At 42.2% G+C, this 18,858-nt stretch overlaps 2 pseudogenes across 1 annotated transcript; one reads left to right on the forward strand and one right to left on the reverse strand.

Moving 5' to 3' along the window:
- Positions 1–5,292: 5,292 nt before the first annotated feature.
- Positions 5,293–11,547, forward strand: LOC147977943 (wall-associated receptor kinase-like 1; annotated as a pseudogene). Its single transcript, XR_015617991.1, has 4 exons — positions 5,293–6,309; positions 7,696–8,181; positions 9,882–10,031; positions 10,113–11,547. The product of XR_015617991.1 is annotated as a wall-associated receptor kinase-like 1 (transcript).
- Positions 11,548–12,905: 1,358 nt separating this feature from the next.
- On the reverse strand, positions 12,906–18,196 carry LOC147977944 (uncharacterized; annotated as a pseudogene).
- Positions 18,197–18,858: the final 662 nt, after the last annotated feature.

Consider the following 18,858-nt stretch of genomic DNA (forward strand, 5'->3'; position numbering starts at 1 on the left):
TAATTTTTGCTCTATCGTCGTCTCTGCCAAGAATCTTCGTTTAGCCAAGTCAGCTAGACCTCTGCTATTCCAAAAGATTCCTTTCATAAGTCATCGTGAATTTTTTTCTTAAGCTTACCCTAGAACTTCTACGAACCGCCGAAGTAGGATAATTTTTCTGTTTCCATGGTCGCTTGGGCTTCTCCGCATCTCCCTGGAAACGTAGTATCTACAGAAGATGAGACAGTGCCCTCCATCATTAGAGGCTCCACAGTGTCCGTATTCTCCGACCCCTCCTCATCTTCAGCCTCCGCATTAGGCAAGAGATTATCACAAAAGTTTTCGAGGGCTACAATTCCTAAATTGTTCATGTCATCGTCATTCATAGGTTTAACGGATGCGAGGTTCCGAATTATTTCAGAAGCCCGCTCCGATTCTAAATCTAAAAGATCATTGAAAGAGATTTCGTTACCTCGTTCTCATTTGAACCCAAAGATATTCCTAAGTCATTTGCCTTATCAATAATTTCATGCTCGGTGAAATGCATAATTGAATAACTCTTATCAAAAGACATACCTGTAGTTGCCTCGACATCTCGAAGCATGGCCGCCCTCTTGGCGCGCGCTAACTGCAGATCATCAGCATCTGGCTGTCCCTGGATCCGGTTGCTGACACGCCTGCCAGCCGTGACCGGATCCGCTATCCCACCGAAAGTGACAAGCTCCTCCGTAGTCCTCTCCCGAGGCGTGTGCTCTCTGCTCCCACGCCATTCCCTAGTTGCCGGTAAAGAAGGGCATGCGCGGTCGAGCGGGTATCACCAGCCGAAGTGGTGAGAGAAGGAGACCATGGAGCCACCAGCTCGATAGTCTCACTCCCCCACTCTCGGGTGTACTACACCCGAGTTAGCAAAAAAGTTGAAAAAAGTTTATCAAACGAAATCCAAAAAATCTGAAATTCTGCTCCATCAAACTTTATCATATATTTGAGGTTCTTGCCAAGTTTCATCGAAAAATAACATCCGCGGAGCTCTCATCGAAAAAAACAAAACCGCTGCTGAAAGTTTTGTGCACTGTTTGAGCAGTGAATTTGTTATTTTTGGTGAGAGCTGCTCAGATGTTATTTTTAAGTGAAATTTTGCAAGAACCTCACACGTCTGATAATGTTTCATGTTATATATAAATTACAAGATGTCCAACTATCTAGCGATCTAACCCAAGCATTATTGTTCGGTATACACGACAGGTGATAAGGGCTTAATACATGAAAGCACATCATAAAAAGCACGGCTCATACTTACTCTCTCCATCCCCAAATTCTCGTCTTAGATTAGTCTAGATATGAATGTATTTAATACTAAAACATGACTTTATACATTCGTATTTAGACAAATCTAATACAAGAATTTTGGGACGGAGGGAGTACAATATACTGCAGGAGCAACGACTGAGCAGACGAATAAGCTCTCTTCCAGGACATAATGCTTGCACCTGGAAACCGTCTCCGAAATTCAGATCAAGTCCTCATAGCTCTTGCATATTTAAGAGTTAATTCCATTTTTTACCCCTCGTTTCGTCCTTTTTGACAGGGATTACCCCATTTAAGCGAAATTCATCCATCTTACCCCATTTAACCAAAATATATGCCAGATTTTACCCCTCTTTAGATTTTTCCTCATTCTGTCGATTGATTCCCACATGATTTATAGGCATTTTTCTTTGTCTGTAGCCAGTTTTATTCACTTCCTCGACCGCACATCCGGTTCGGCTCCAAGCGGTGGAGATAAATACACTCGGACCTATCTTGATTTGCTCCTCGTTTAGGAATTAGGACCCATCAAATTGATCAATTCCATCGACTCCTGCCCATGCTAGTTTAGCAATTTTGCGCGCGTGACCTGCTCGTGATCGAGTTTGAGCTGAGCCGCGTGCGCGCGTGTGTGTGACATACTCGGCGTCCTTCTCCTATTCTAGCGCTGCCGCCTCGCCACACTCGCAACTTATGGTAGCTGTTGCTTGGTCTGCCAGTTGCTGTAGGTGCAAGCTAGCTGTTGCTTGGTCTGTTGCCTGCGTGCTGCTGCTGGTTGGTCTGCTTCGTGTGCCATGTTTTTGTTTTGTGCTTCGCATTAGCCCCTACTCCATATTGTGCGTAGCGCTAGGTGCTACTACTTGCAAAGGCACTTGCAAATTGATGTACGCTATCAAATGTTTGAAATGAGATGCAATACAAGCAGACATTTGTTTTGGTTGACATAACATCTGCAAAGAACGCCCAATTCGTAGAGGGGGCTCCGGAGAGATGCAAAGCGGTTGATGTTCTAGTGGCAGCGGATGCGGTATAACAGGACAAGGAGGAGTAGCGATGGAGGAGGGAGACATGGAGCGAGATGGAGGAACGACATGGAAGGGGCCTGCGTGATGTAGAACCGAAGAAAGAACCGGGTGTGCAATCGAGCGGGGAAGAAACGGGCTGCAAAAAATAAAAGATTGACAGAATGTGCAAAAAAAAGGGTAAACTCTGGCACAAATTTAGTTAAATGGGGTAAGATGGATGACTTTTGCTTATATGGGGTAATCCTTGTCAAAAAGGACAAAAGAGGGGGTAAAAAATGGAATTAACTCCATATTTAATAAACCATTTGCCAATTCGACCCCCTCTCGGGAGTGATGCGGGAGTGGATGGGAGGGAAGGGAGGATAACCCCTATGTTGCCTTCTCGGACGGGTAGCCTCGACAAGCTCCTCGCTCGGAGTCGATGCTGGTCAACCCAGCGACTAACTTTAAGTGCATCCTCCATTTTATTTCAGGTTTCCCCAATGGAGTGGAGTCTGGACACAAGCTATAGTGGTTTACTAGAGAAGCACGGAAAGGAAGAAACAGAAACGAGCGGTTCTGAAATGGTGTGGTGGCGGATTTGTCAGAAATCATAATAATTCAAGGATTTTGCCGGTCTTCGCTAGGCCATCCAAACCACGTAGCGGGTCAGGTCGGAAAGCTCCAGCCAAGCATGATTGGTACTGTACATGCGAGACGGGTTGCAATTGTTACTCTTGCTTTTTGTGCCCCCATTGGACAGAGACATTTTTCTTTGGAGTTACTTGCTCCTGTTGATCCTGTCAAATAAAAAAAACACTAGCTATTGTTGATTTGTTCTAGTGAATTTGTGAGGAGAAGGGAGCTTGGTTCGCTGTCCTGGTGGCACTAGATTGTGATTTATGGGTAGCGAACCAGTTCCTCGCAAAAAAAAGGAAGAAGAAGAAGAGGAGGAGTAGCAAACCAGTTAACAACCTATCCCCCGGTGGCGCTAGATTGTGATTTGTGACTAGATTAAATTTCTTAGTAGCTTGATTTGTTATTGTGTTGCAGACGAATTGCAGCGGCAGCACGTTACTGCATGTAGGAATACTGATGATTGAATCCAGAAAATCGCAGTTCTTTTGTGGAGACTTTTCGTCAGCAGTCAGGTCGGCACACGTAAACACCACCGGGTAGCAAGATAGCTGCTTGTCCCTAAATTCGGCTGCCAAATCAAGCTAGCACCAAACCAAGTAAACACTCCAGGACTTCGAATTGGATAAGATTTGGGCGAATCTGGCGGAACCAAAGCTGGCACCAGACTATCGAAGTAGAGAGCTACTCCTTCTATAAATTAATATAAGACATTTTTCGACAAACGTCTTATTAAATTACAGAGGGAGTACTAGAACTATGGAATGAGTGCACAGTTCGAAGAACCGCGCGTACCTGCGACAAAGCGGCTAGGACAAAAAAAAAACAGCAGGGAGCTCCCCACCCAAGGTTCAAAATTGCAACGAAATTTCAATGAAATTTTTGACATTTCGCATATTTCAGAGGGGTCCCAAATACTTGTAACCCTGAATTAGGTTAAAATTCATTAAAACTTATTGAATTTTGAAAACTCAAAATACGAAATAATTCATAAAATATGTGAAATTTCCAAAATTTCGGTGACCTCTGAATTTTTTCTGTTTCCGAAATTGAAAGCATGATGGTGATCTGATGCATGATGTAGGCCAGACTAGAGAATCTAGCAAAGTATAGTCCCACATTGTTAAGGCAGGAAGGTGGAGACCAAGGCGATTTGATTTCCGGTGAATCCATCCAAAACACGATGGCGTCGGCGGCCGGAACGCGTTGAATTCGGCAACGATAGCGAGGGCCGTAGATCTACAGTTTTAGGAGCCGCCGCCCGCCAGAGAGAACCAAATCCAGGTGAGGGATGAGCGCAGCACGTCCTACGAGCATCGGCTGTGGCGTGTGGTGGCCGGCAGAGGTTAGAGGGGAGCAAGGTTTTGGATCCCAAGCCGTCCTTTTTTCTCGAGGGTCACCGGAATTCGTGGTTACCACGGTAACCGCGAAATTCCAAAAAAAAAACTCAGGCGAAATTTAAAAACAAAATTTGAATTCAAATATTTTTGACGTATATATATTAAGTACTTTACTCAAAAGTGTCACGAACTATTCCCTGGCGTAGTGGTTAGTGCACCGCAGCTACAGCTTGCACGTATGTCGCAAGTTCGACCGCTGGTCATTGCAGCATTTTTAAACTTTTGCTTTTTTTAAAAAAAAAGAAAAATTGCGCGAGGCCAAATTCAAACCCGCGCCTTGCTGTTAAGGAAAGGATGCCTTTGCCGCTAGGCCACTAGCAGTTCTTGTGGTATAGAAGAGATGCTGCTTATTTAACTTGACAGTGAATGTTTGATTTCAAAAATTTCAAAATATTCGAGATATTTTGCTCGGTATAAGTGTTTCTCGAGGGGCGACGGTAAACGCGGTAACCGCGCGAGATAGTGAAATTTCACTCGGTACCCAAAACACTGGAGGGGAGGCGCCTGAGTAGATGCGGCGCCAGGGTAGGATGGGTAGGGCCGAGGGAGGATGTTCTTTGTTTTGCTCAAGCGGGTGCGCACTGAGTAAAAATAGGAGCCCGCGGCGCCGAGGAGTAAATTTTTTACTCTTCTAACCAGTTTAGGAGATCGGCTAGGTGCCGCTTGGAGGAGTAAAACTAAAATATATTGCCTCTATTTACCGATTGAAGTAATATAAGCCTTGCGGTCAGTATATGTGGCAACGCTTCAGTCAAAGTGACTGACTCCTAGTCTTTGATCGAGCCAAGTTTCCAACCTGGCTAGCGGGTCCTGTACTCCTGTACGCTTTGGAAACATTCCCTCTCGGGTGTAATTCTGTGTAGCATATTGGGTTGCCCTTACCGCAATCCACGGCATAGGCGCCAACCATGGTATGGGTATATATATACGCCTGGTTTACGGCTCACACCCACAACCGGCAACTTCTTGCAACCCCACAAGCAAAAAGGTAGCCAACACATATCTCTTTCCGAAAGGGCCAAACCGAAAGATGAGCCTCCTCGACGCGCTACTCTGTCTGCTCGCACTGCTGTTGCTACGGCCGTCGACGGCGCAAGCATCCGGCTTGCAAAAGAGCCGGCCGGCGAATGGAACCGTTCCCTCCTCCGCCACGCTTGTCGGTTGTCGGAAGAGCTGCGGCAACCTGAGCTTTGAGTACCCTTTCGGCATGGGCGCCGGCTGCTTCCGGGACCCGGACTTCGAGCTCATATGCGACGACCACAACACCACGCAGGCCCCCATGCTCTTCCTGCACGACGGCATCACCAAGGTACACATGGACATCAACGCTACTACCCACTGGAAGATGAGCATGATCAACACTGAATTGCAAATCAATAATGAATTTGTAGTATCATTTTCCCGTACCATCTATTTGAGACCGGACGTCCATATATACCACATCTCATGGTATCCTGGGAGATCTTTCCGTTTTTTCACCGTGGAAGCAGACATCATAGGCTGCGACTTCGACGTCAGCATGCTCGAAGACTCCTCACAAACGATGGTGCGACGGTGCACAGTTACATGCCCCAGCGGAAACATCACGGCCGATGCGGACACTGGACGGAACTGCAATAACACAAGAGGATGTTGCTCCTTCATGGTTACTGATGTTGGCGCCACCGTCCAGCTCAAGTTCGTGCGCCGCCCAAGGACAGGAGGGAAGCATGAATCCCAAGGGCACAACAGCCGAAGCTCTATCCGGGATAAAATCCATGTTAGCATTGGAGCTAGTCTGTGGTGGGGTATCTTTGACGATCAACTCACATCGCCTGGAAGCTTCCAAAATAGAACAGATTATGCATGTCTCAGCAACCACAGTGGAGAAGCACCGCAAATTTCAGCATCATCCTACTACTTTTATAATTACTTCTATAATTTTCAGTGCAACAGTGGTTACCAAGGCAATGCCTACATAGCCGATGGCTGCTCACGCGACAAAGGTAATTACTCTCAACTAAAGTTATTTAAACAGGGGTTACTTTTTCTATATATCACCATCTCCGCGCCCTAGGTAGCGTACGTTTCCTCAAAAGAAATACCAACGCTAGCTGCTTTTACTAATTATCAAGGACATGTGGCAATAATCCTCCCAATGCTATTTCGCTCAATGTAAACATATCATCTCAACACAATATATTAGTATGCTACTTATATTTCATAAATATTTTACAACTATAGAATAACCAAATGCAATACTCATAATAAATGCAATGCAATGACATAAAATTTGTTTGAAGTCAAACTTAGTAAAGTTTGAGCAACTTTATAGGAAAAAACATCAACATTTACAATATGAAATCCATATCATTATATGTATCATGAAATTAATTTCTATACTGTATAATTTTAGTAATACCTCCTTCTGCACTTATTAGTCCCCATCGAATTTTTGGTAAAAGTTTGACTACATATTTGACTAGCAAAATGTTAAGGCGTGTCAACAAAAAATATATTGTTAGATTTGTATTTGAATGTAGTTTTGAATTATTATTTTCCATGTATAACTTTTATTTATTAGTTAAAATCAATGTAAAAATGTAACCCACAATACGAGTGGGACTAGTAAATCAGGATAGAGGTAGTATTATAGATATTGATATATCTTTTATATCAATTTGGTAAACTTTGCGTAATTTGACTTCAATCAATCTTATATGTGGAGTAAAAAAAATGAAGGGAGCATGTAAACTTGCACAAAGTAGGAATGGATGACATAACATTGCGTTATTTTTAAGTTTATTTATAAGTAGCACGAGAGATTCCAATGCACCAAACAGGTCCATCCATCCGTTTGGTGGCTCGTGCAGTCTCCTCATTGTCAACCTCTACTCTGCTTCAGCTCGCTGCATTATCGTTGATCTTCTTTGTAGTAGTGTCTTCCACTTCTCTTTAGTGCAGTTAGGCCTTTTTTGCGGGGCCTTATTGTTTTATGGGACAACTTAAACAGTCACTATCAACCTCCAATTCAGTAAAACCTGAACTGGAAGGGTTTTCCGTCACCCGAGGGGATCATTTCATGAGTGGTTCCCCGACCGTTATAAGTAGTACTATCTCCATCTAATAATACAAGACGTTTTTGCAGTTCTTACCTCTTATATTTCTAGAAGGAGTAGTACATTGTATTGTGTTAGTGTGAGACATGTGACATATGGTCGTTTGGCTAATGTCAGGTTTTAGTTATTTCCCATCAGCAAGTGCCCCCCCCCCCCCCCCCCCCCTGAAAATAATTAGGATTTGGTCATATAGGGTACGTACAAACTAATTGTGTGTTAGTATTGAGTAAGTCATAAGCTAGATGCACTGAGTCTTTTTCATTAAACCTGCAGGGTACAGACAATTCCAACAGAAGGCTAACTGCTCTAGATGGTGCGGGAACATAAGTATTCCGTTCCCATTCGGCCTAGGACACAAGTATTCGGCAAGGATGTCGTTCCAGCTAAAATGTGCAAATTCAACGACGTCCACACTAAATTTCTATGCGCCGAGCTTCACGGAAAAGCATATTGAATACATAAATATCAATGAGGGGCTAGTTGGTATTACGTACTCAACCAATACTGAAGGTCAAACTGCTTTGATTGTAAGAGAGGACCCTGCGCTCTACATTGGCTTAGGGATATCAACATCTTTCCGATGGGCCGTTGCCAACTTAACATGCCAGGAAGCACAAGAGGACTTATCAAGATATGCATGTGTTAGCATTAATAGCACATGTTTGATTGTCAACTCGAGACATGGATACCCTGCCGGTTACCGTTGCAAATGTATGGCTGGCTATAAGGGGAATCCATACATCACAAACGGGTGTCAAGGTACTCTGCATGCTCACTCTATTACCTCTTGGTCTTGGAAGATAAGATGCAACAATTTTGCAGTGTTAATATGGACTTTGTGGTTTGTACAAATAAGGTAGAAAATAATTTTGACATTAAAGCATGTGTTACACTACGAAATATACCATGCATTGTGCTAATTTTTTATTTTCCATGTTTCGTTGTTCCTACATAATAATGTGTCCCTGCCATTGCTTTTTTTTCGAGCTTGATCATTTATACCATAGATTGAGTATAAATTCATATTTATGTGATGTAAAATGAGCTAATTGTTTTCTCTCTTTTCTACCTTTGGATCAAGATCTAAGTACGGACCTAACACCATAGGAAAAAATGAAAATAAAATATGTAAAGACATACATAATTTAGTTTCTATGAGCCAAAGTACTGATTGAAGCAAAATAATACAAACAAATGTACAAAGACTCAAAATTGCGGTATAGTTTGACTAAATGTATTTACCTCCCATGCTCCATTTTAGTTTCCAGGAGATATAGTAATTCTACATGACTAAAAAAAATGAACAGATAAAACTAATATACATTAGTATGGAGTGAAATGCCTCACTGGTCCCTTAACTCAAAGAGATTCCACGCTTTAGGCCAACAACTCAAGAACCGATCTATTTAGGCCGTAAACTCATTGATTTGATCAAATAAAGCCAAAACCGATTAATGACGGGGAGAATCGCTCCCATTCCTGCCTGATCAGTGCTTCTTTGACCACTCACAAATTATCTATTTTTAAATTTATAAATTGGTCTCTTTTTTCTCACATACCATGCCATCGGTGTGTGGGTAAATTTTCTTCTTTTATGAAAAACATGCTTTTCATGGACTTGAACCTGTGATTTTGAGCATTAGTTCCCGCTTTCCGAACACTAAACCACAAACTTCTTTGTGTCATGTTATTCAGCCGACTCTATTTATTACTTCCTCCAATTGCAAATATGGGCACCTAAGTTCGGGCTTGTTGATTAAGGAAGTAATTATGCTGTTATTTTGTTTTATAACTATAGCTAATAATCACATGCCATAACTGAACAATTCTTAAATAAGAGATAGGTGGGTCTCCTCATTTCCCATGGCACCCAATAGCAAAAATATGGTCTTTTTCTTTATTCCCAGCTAATTGATCGGAAAAATAGATACAAAAGGTAATTATAGAAGTTAGTTTGAAAGCGGTCAAAGGAACGCTGATGTGGCAGGCCCGCAGGCGGTCCCCCCCCCCCTCTTAAGTTGATTTTGACCTTATTTGATCAAATCAATAAGTTTACGGCCTAAAGTGATTGGTTGTCGAGTTGTTGGCAGCGTGCAATCACTTTGAGTTAATGGATAAGTGGCACATTTTAATTGACATATCATGGTGGAAGGAAAAAGAATAAAGGGTTTTCCATGAATGAGGCATTCGTATTATACGTAGAAATTATATGTGAATCTTTGGTATACACAGGCGAGGTAATTAAATCCATCTAAAATATATTTTATGTTTTAACACTTTATATACTTGACACATTTACATTGTCAAATTTACTCTTGATCAACGAACAGGTATTACATATTCCTCTAAGTTGGTGCTGAAAACAAAATCTAGTGTCGCCTGCAAATTAGGCACCAACCGGCAAATTAATTATTTCTGCTTTATATTTCTTCTCACCTTGCGCATCTCTTATATTGCAGATATTGATGAGTGCAAGGCGCCAGGTACTTGTAAAGAAATCTGTAATAACATTATGGGAAGCTACTATTGCACCGAATGTTCTGGTAAAACAACGTATGACACTACAACAATGAAGTGCATATCAATAAAAAGCCAAAATCTTGTAGTAGGTGAGTTCTATGGTACAACTGATTTACTGTGATGAGACAAATGGAATTACAATATAATACTGAGCAACATCTTCATTACAGGTGTTACCATCGGGATTAGTGTTGGCCTTGGTGTTCTACTTCTTATCTTGAGCGCTACAGTTCTCATCCGCAGATGGAAAAGACGCATCCAAAAAAAACTTCGTGGAAAGTATTTCCGAAAGAACCAAGGGCTTCTACTGGAACAACTAATTTCATCGGATGAAAACGCAAGTGACAGGACCAAGATTTTTTCCTTGGCAGAGCTAGAAAGGGCAACAAATAACTTTGACTCGACACGTATTGTTGGTCACGGAGGGCATGGCATGGTGTACAAAGGTATCTTATCTGACCAGCGGGTAGTAGCCATAAAAAAGTCTAAAGTTATTGAGCAAGTTGAGATTACTCAGTTCATCAACGAGGTCGCTATCCTCTCGCAAATAAACCACCGTAATATTGTCATGCTGTTTGGATGTTGTCTTGAGACGGAAGTCCCACTACTAGTATATGACTTCATCCCTAATGGTTCACTATTTGGAATCCTCCATGCTAACCCAACCAACCACTCCATGTTGTCCTGGGATGATTGCTTGAGAATTGCTACAGAAGCTGTTGGAGCACTTTATTACCTCCACTCAGCTGCTTCAGTATCTATCTTTCATCGAGATGTCAAGTCCACGAACATACTGTTGGATGGAAATTACACAGCGAAAGTATCAGATTTTGGTGCTTCAAGGTTGGTTCCAATTGATCAAACTCATGTGGTTACAAATATACAAGGCACCTTTGGATACTTGGATCCAGAGTATTACCACACGGGCATACTAAATGAGAAGAGTGATGTTTATAGCTTTGGTGTAGTACTTGTAGAGTTGCTTCTAAGAAAAAAGCCTATTTTACAAGTGACTCCGGGATAAAGCAGAATTTATCCAACTACTTCCTTTCTGCGATGAATGAGAAACCACTTGCAGAAATAGTTGATGCTCAAGTGCTGGAGGAGGCAACAGAGGAAGAAATTCGTGATGTCGTCGGTCTTGCAGAGACTTGCTTGCGGCTCCGAGGCGATGAGAGGCCTAGTATGAAACAAGTGGAGATGAGATTGCAGGCTGTGCGATTCAAAAGGTTAAGATCGTGTCAGGTTGCTCCAAGAAATGAAAATATGCAAGCATTCTTAGGTGGACAAAGCCAGGTCACACGTCGGCCGGTGATGGCTGACAGAGCTAACTCATCTTCTGAAATGAGCCATAATTGCTGCAGCCTGGAGCAAGAGTTTATGGCGTCGGCGACCCTACCACGCTAGATCATGTAGTCCTCTTGGTATCATGTTTCAAGTCTGTATTTTTCGTTTCAAGTTCTATCATTGTTGTCCTTCAATGGAAATGGTGAAGTATACAGTATAATGTATAGTGCACTTAATAATATGTAGCTTATATTATATATTGCAGTCCCATTCTTATAGTATTTTCTTTGAGAAAAAGGCATGTTTAATGTAATTATCCAAGTTGTAAAAATTATGATATGAACTTGTGATCATCATGTAATATAATGAATATCATATGATGAAACCTTAATTAGTAGAATCTATGTTTCTACGATTCTAATAGTTATCATTCTACGATTTGCAATCCTACCATCGGAGCTTCGTTCCAATTCGGAATCACGATTTTCGACTACCTTGTTAGGAACATCAGTTTGCAATTTGTATTCAGGGCTAAACGTTTGCTAAGTTGCAGTTGTGCTACGGAATTTACTTCTAAGAGTAAAGAGGATGCCATGGTTTGGTCGTTGGGTGCCAAAAACTTGAGTAATGTAATGACGTGAGAGTAGTGTTATATCTTACCCGCTTGGTGGGTCATGTCTTTAACTTTCTCCCTTAATTATTGAAATGAAAAATATTTTGCTTTGTTTAAAAAAAATGTAATGTGGGTTACATGTGGCATTTCGCCAAGTAGTCTAAGGTACAGAGATGTACATTATCCACGTACAAAATCTTGTTACTCATATGCCTTAGTAATTGGCAGCACCAATTAGTGCCCTTATATTATGCATGTTGCTCATTGTACCCATGGCGAATTTATCTTTTCTCTTATGTATGCCTGTTGTGAACTCGACCTGTTATAACATAAGACCATGACCCATTGTAACCCACTCTAGTGAGTCATGACTTGCTTTCGCTTGTTGCTCCAACGTATGACGTTCCTATTGAATGCAACTTAGTGGTTACTTCTCTTATGTTCATGTGTTCCCCTGGGATCAGACGAGTACAAGAAAGAGCAACTTCCATCAGTGATAAAGGCATCCATATGCAACATTTTCTGTTCCAATGTTTGCTTGGATATAGCCCTTGCATTCCCCATGGAGACGTGCATATATAATATGTAGTATCTTATCTGGATAGTTCCTTTGCATAAAGTTGGCCATGTTGAGTTCATTCTCAAACATAAGATCCGTCGGTCTTTTGCCAATGAGCATCTCTAAGAGTACTATTCTGAAACTGTAAACATCCCCACAGATTGATGCCTGGCCGCTTGGAGCATCCTCTGTATATTGAACCATAGCTTCCTCTTCCGATAAGGTTTAACTCCGAGAACTTCCCTTCTTTGAAAAGGAGGATAGCTCCCGGCCTCTGCATCAGAGTGATGCATGCAACCTATTTATTGAATTAAAGTACGGAAACAAGAATTCAGGTCCAGTACTGGCTCACAATCAGAGCCCGGAAATAACAAAAAATTATAAAAAGATGCCACAACCGGTGAAAAAAAAACAGGCCACGATGAATAAACACCTATCCTATTATTAGCTAGCCATCCAAATCAGTTAAAGATAACCCGTGCTACTGTCTCCCACCGGTTGCACCTAGTAACCAAAAGCTCCCTGGAGTGTGCATGAGTGAGTAACGACCACGTACAAATCTAAGCAGTGGTTCTGAAGATAACCTGCAAAAAGTTGTTAAATTTTTTCCGGTTAAAGATCATATCATTTCTGCAGTTCCATATAGCCCAAACTAGTGCACATATCCCTATCTGAATATGTCCCGCAATATTTAATCCACTCTATGTAGCCACATCCCAAATAACGTATTGATGCTAATAGAAGGATTCACGTTGAAGGCTATATGAAGAGTACGGCGAAGAAGTTTGGCTAACGGACAATCTAGAAAGAGGTGTTGAATCGTCTCATCATGGTCACAAAAACAGCATCGGGAGCTACCAACCCATCTTCGCTTTACCAAGTTATGTTTTATTAATATCACTCCCTTGTGCACAAACCACATGAAGATTTTAATTCTAAGTGGTACTTTAATCTTCCAGATGTGGAGAGACCTCGGGATTGGCCCAGGATCAATTAGGTCCAAGTATATAGATTTCACCGAGAAACTACGGTTCCTAGATAGTTTCCTATGAATGGTATCTGGTTGGTCTAAAAGCTGAACATCCATCAACCTGCGGACCAAATGCAACCAAGAGTTCCATCGCTCCCCCACTAGAGACCTCCTGAATTGGATATTAAGGGGGACCGATTATAATATTATAGCAACACAGGCTTCCTTGCGTTATACAATATTATACAATGTGGGATATTGAATGGCTAAAGGTGTGTCTCCTAACCATGCATCTTCCTAGAATCTAGTCGTGTTACCATTGCCAATAATGAATTTCACCCTATGAAAAAAGGTTTCTTTCATCCTCATAAACCCCTTCCAAAACAGCGAATCATTAGGTCTAGCGGTAACCTGGGCCAAAGTCTTGAAATATGTACTTATTACGCAGAATTTGTACCCAAGTTCCCTCAGTCTCAACAGATAATCTAAATAACTATTTGCTTAAGAGACACTTATTTTTAATTTCTAAGTTCTCGATCCCTAACACACCTTGGTCCTTGGCCCTGCAAATGATATCCCACCTGGCCAATCTGTATTTCTTCTTAACCTCTGAGAACTTCCATGTAGCTCAAGCTAGATCATTGTAGGCAACTCTAGGGAACTTCTTACCAAAAGAAAGCAAAATTGAGTATGTTGTTCGTGACATCTTCTTCCCAAAGAATATAATGTAAGCCATCATTACAAGTGATATGAAGCCAAATAATGGAGCTCTGACCAAATAGTATTGACCAAATAGTATTGTGTCTCTGACCTCCGAGAAACAGTAGGACACATGGGCATGTTAAGATCTATCACACCTGCATAGAGCCCCCAATTACCCTCGATTGAAATAGTTGTGGCATTTCCGAACACTCCATTGCTTGGTAATTCTCCTTCAAGATTATTATATGAAAGGTAAAGATTGATGAGGTACTCTACTTTCCTCAGAGCTAACAGGATAGTGCCTGACAAGCTGTTGTGTGAAAGATTTAGCATGCTCAGTGACAAAAGGTTACCAGAAGTTACTGGAATGTTTCCCGACATAAAGTATTGATCTATTTGCAGACTCACAAAGCCATTACATTGGCATAAAGAATCGGGAATTTGCCATGTAAGCTTATTTGATGAAAGATCCAAAGTAGTGAGTTGCTTAAGGGTACTAATTTGAGGTATGTCACCTTGGAGATTGTTGTGGCTGAGATACAACAATATTAGTTCTTGGAGGTTTCCAAAGTTTGATGGTATATACCCTTGGAAATTGTTACCACCAAGGTTTAGCTGTAAGAGTGGAAGGTTCCCCAAGCTGGGTGGTATGTGGCCCTCGAACTCATTTTCACCTATATACAGATATGTCAATCGAGTAAGTCTGCCAATAGAGGATGGGATTAGGCCAGTGAAACTGTTTGACTGGAGATATAATGATACAAGGCCTTTCAGGTCACGAACCCATCCCTCAATTGTACCACTTAAACTATTTTCACCTAGTGCTAGTTTAGTTAAGGCACTAAGTTTAATGATGCTCTAGGGTACTTGTCCTGATAAGTTGTTTCCAAGCAGCAAGAGCTCCTCAAGGCTGGGGGATAGGTTACCAACGGACTGGGAATAGATCCCTGCTGTTTATTCAAGGAGACTGATAGTTTCTTTAGAGATTGACAATTTCTGAGTGCATTTAAGAACTCCCAGTCTTTGTTGTTCCATGTTTCAAGAAGGTTATTCTCAAGGTTTAGAATAGTCAGTTCGAAAGCTTTCTAAAAGAAGTAGGAATTGTCCCGGTGAAGCTGTTGTTTGATAAATCTATCACATTTAAACCTGGCGTTTCCTAGGGAAGCTGGGATGTTACCTTGAAACAGGTTAGTAGCCAAGGTAAGTTGGATGAGATTAGGCAGACGGTCGGCAATATTAGGTGGCAATGCCTTGCTTAGCATATTGAATCCCAAGCCTGAAATTTGGAGCGAACCAGAAGAATTCAGGATGACATGTGGGGGTTCACCTGAAAGCTTATTGTTGCCCAGGATCAGCTCTTGCAATAGCGGAAATTGCCCAAGCTCAGGAATGCTCCACTCAAGTTGATTTGATCGAAGATAGATATATGCTTGATTAGGAAGAAAGACTAAACTCGGAGGAATTTGACCCACTAGCAAATTTACAGAGAGATCCAAGAAGATCAATTTTGACAGGAGGTCTAGTTTCGGAGGAATTTGACGGACTAGTGAGTTTGCAGAGAGATCTAAGTAGTTCAGTCTTGAAAGGAAGCCTGGTTTTGTATGAATTATACACATGAGGGAGTTTACAGAGAGATCTAAGTTGATCAAGTAGGAACAGTTGGTAAGTGAATCAGGAATTATCCCATTTAAACTATTGTTGTTGAGGTAAAGTGTCTGTAATCTTTGAAGATGGCCAAGGACAGGCTATGAGGCCAACAAAGTAGTTCCCCGAAAGGTCAAGAGGAAAGTTAGGTTTCCTAGAGAGGAGCTAATTTGGCCTACTAAGTTTTGGCTAGCAAGAACAAGTGATGAGACGTTGAACGATGGTGCCGTGGAGGTGCAGTTGACACCATTCTAGCAACAGAAGTGGGTTGTGTTGTTCCAGTTACTCAATGCTCTCTGAGGATCGCTAGCGATGCCCTTCTTGAAATCAAGCAGTGAGTGCAGATCGACGCTGTTCTCGTTGATCGTTGAGCAATGCGCGTTGCCAACTCCGTTACAGAGCAACTGGAGTTTTTTTGACCCGGGTGCCTCTCCCCCCACCTCCTCCTCCTCTAGGGGCTCTCCCCCACCCCCTCCTCCTCTATGATCTCCTCCCCCGACCCCTCGACCTCCCTGTGAGGTGTCATCCTCGCGTAGTCGGGGGGGACCTTGTGGGCTCGTGAGTAAGTCCTTTGAATTTGCTGAGGAAACCGGCGCCGCTGGACTTGCCCATGATTAGAAAACTTGCATTGAGAAGAGAGTAAACATTTAGTAAGGATATCAAATAAACAAGCATACAGAAAAAAACATTAATAACAAAAGAGCACATTAAGCATATAGAAAAAGAATATTAATAACAGAAGAGCACATTAAGCATACAAAAAAGAACATTAATAATAGAAGAGCACATTAAGCATACCATTGTAATCTACCTCAATCATCATTAAAAGAACTTACATTTTCTAGAACCCATATGAATCATCACTATTGTAATCTATTTGTCGACTAGTCTCATCATCACTATCATGCATATCTTCTTTGTTGTCTGACGGAGGTGGATGCTCTTCCTCATCGTCAGCGTCTTAATTTAACTTTTCAAGCATAATTATATCTCTTTGATTCACAACTGCATCACCATCAATCCGCACGTCGTCATCGTTTGGGTCCAGGTCAACATAACCCAATTCATCATTGTCCTTGTTTCGGACCACGTCATCACGTTGCTCTTGAAAGAACACTCCCTCATATGTCATGTGGTTTATGTTGTAGTAATCATCATCGTTCGGGTCCGGTAGCTTACCATGTGGCGACACCTTGAACACAACTTCCCAACCCTTTAGGTACTCTTTCTGGCATGGGTAAGGTAGATAATATTCTTGTGTGGCTTGGGTAGCGGCGATAAAGAGATCAGCTCCGGCATAGACGGTTGATGGTTTAACTTCAACTAAACCAACAAAAGGCGTATGTCTCAGACCCTTTTTGGGGTCGAACCATCGGCATTTGAACACAGTGAGATTTAGGGGTTCGCGGCCACGTTTGAATGTAAGCTCATATATTTTTCCTACCTGTCGTGGAATTGTCACGGCAGATGTCCTCGTGAAAGGACTTAGTCGTGGAGCCATCGCAACTAGGAAGCTTAAAGGGGTTAAAGTGGGACAAAGGACACGAGGGTTTATACTGGTTCGGCCCCTTGCGGTGAAGGTGAAAGCCTAATCCAGTTGAGGTGGAATTGCTAGGGTTTGATGACCAGGGAGCAAATCTGCTATGCCTGGCTCTCAATTTGATGTTACTTGCCCTAAGCCACCGGCGGGTCGTCCCCTTATATACACGGGTTGACACCCCGCGGCTTACAGAGTCCCGGCCGGCTCATAAACAGTGTCCGGCTCGGTGACTAGTTAATCTTGCCTTACAACACAAGTCATGCCATTACGGCGGTTTATCACTACGGGCCTTAAGTCGCCTGCGGGCTTTAGACCCTTTATTGAACCGCCATCTTCAAGCTTGATATTGGGCTTCATATAATAAATCATCATAGCGTAACCCGACCCCTCCTGGGCGGGTTACACTAGTAGTTATATCCACAACATTAGGCCCCAGATTGATTTGAACCGGTTCATGTCAATCTTCAATACCTTAAGAAAAAGGTCTTCGGCCTTCTATCTGCGCAAAATATATAACCCGCCATGACGTCATCTTCTGGATTTATGATAATTCGCTATGACGTCATCTGCCATTAAATTCATTTTTTATTCAATCATATCCCAACAGATCTTTATCTTAATAACCATCCCGAGAATCGAGGCGTCTGAGCAGCTGGATAACCACGTTTCAGCCTCCTCATTTCTCGCACCTACTCTGTCAGTCTTCTCCTTATAAATAGGCACGTCCTTAGGTCTTTCCTCATTCTCCCCCTTTCTGTCGTCTTCTTCCTCTCGCGACTCTGTTGCCACTCGAGCTCCACCGGCGCCGCCGCCGCAGAGCATCTCGTGTTCGTCAATCTTGGCCGCTGCATCAACTTGAATCGACCAGAGAATGGCGGCGATCCTCCGCAGTAGATCTGCAGTTGTAAGTCCTTGCCGTCCCGCACCCCAGATCCGCATTTAGGGTTCACAGTTCTTCTGCGTTTCTTCGCTGTTCATCACAGTTTCTTCATAGTTCCTCCATCACGGCCTCTTCTGATTTAAAAAGCAACATATACTTCTGCGGTAATCGTTTTATGTCCATTTTTGACACGAGCAGATCCCTTTTCCTTGTACAGAGGCCTCATTAGAACTCACGAACTCATCTATACCAGCCTTTTAGGTCTAGAATATTTCTTTTCTGAACGACCGTTTGATCCAAAATAACAACTGCAATATGTGAAACTTGTTTGTGTGACACTTAGGCAAAAACTGTATCTGTTAGATCCACCTAGCCACGACGACTCTTATCGTTGGCTTTAACAAAGGCAATGCTTAATCAGTAATCCCGACCATTCATGGTGGTTTAAATGACATAATTGCTTATGATGCTCATGACGGCTTAAATAATCTGATACAATTAGCCATATATCATTAGGCCCCTTCGTAAGCCGCCATCTTGACTACAAATTGAAGTATTTCTCTCCGGCTTAATTTGAGCCGGAAATTTTTATTTGGTCATAGGCTTCCATCTCCATAATGCCCCCAAGGCTCCCAAAGAACCAGTTACATGCAACTGGGTTAAATCCATCGCCATAGATAACACCTTTAATGAATTTGTGAAGACTGGTTATCTGCCGAAG

The sequence above is a fragment of the Triticum urartu genome, chromosome 3A (genome assembly GCF_056163025.1).
Source record: "Triticum urartu cultivar PI428250 chromosome 3A, HENAU_Tu73, whole genome shotgun sequence".
Taxonomy (NCBI): Eukaryota; Viridiplantae; Streptophyta; class Magnoliopsida; order Poales; family Poaceae; genus Triticum; species Triticum urartu.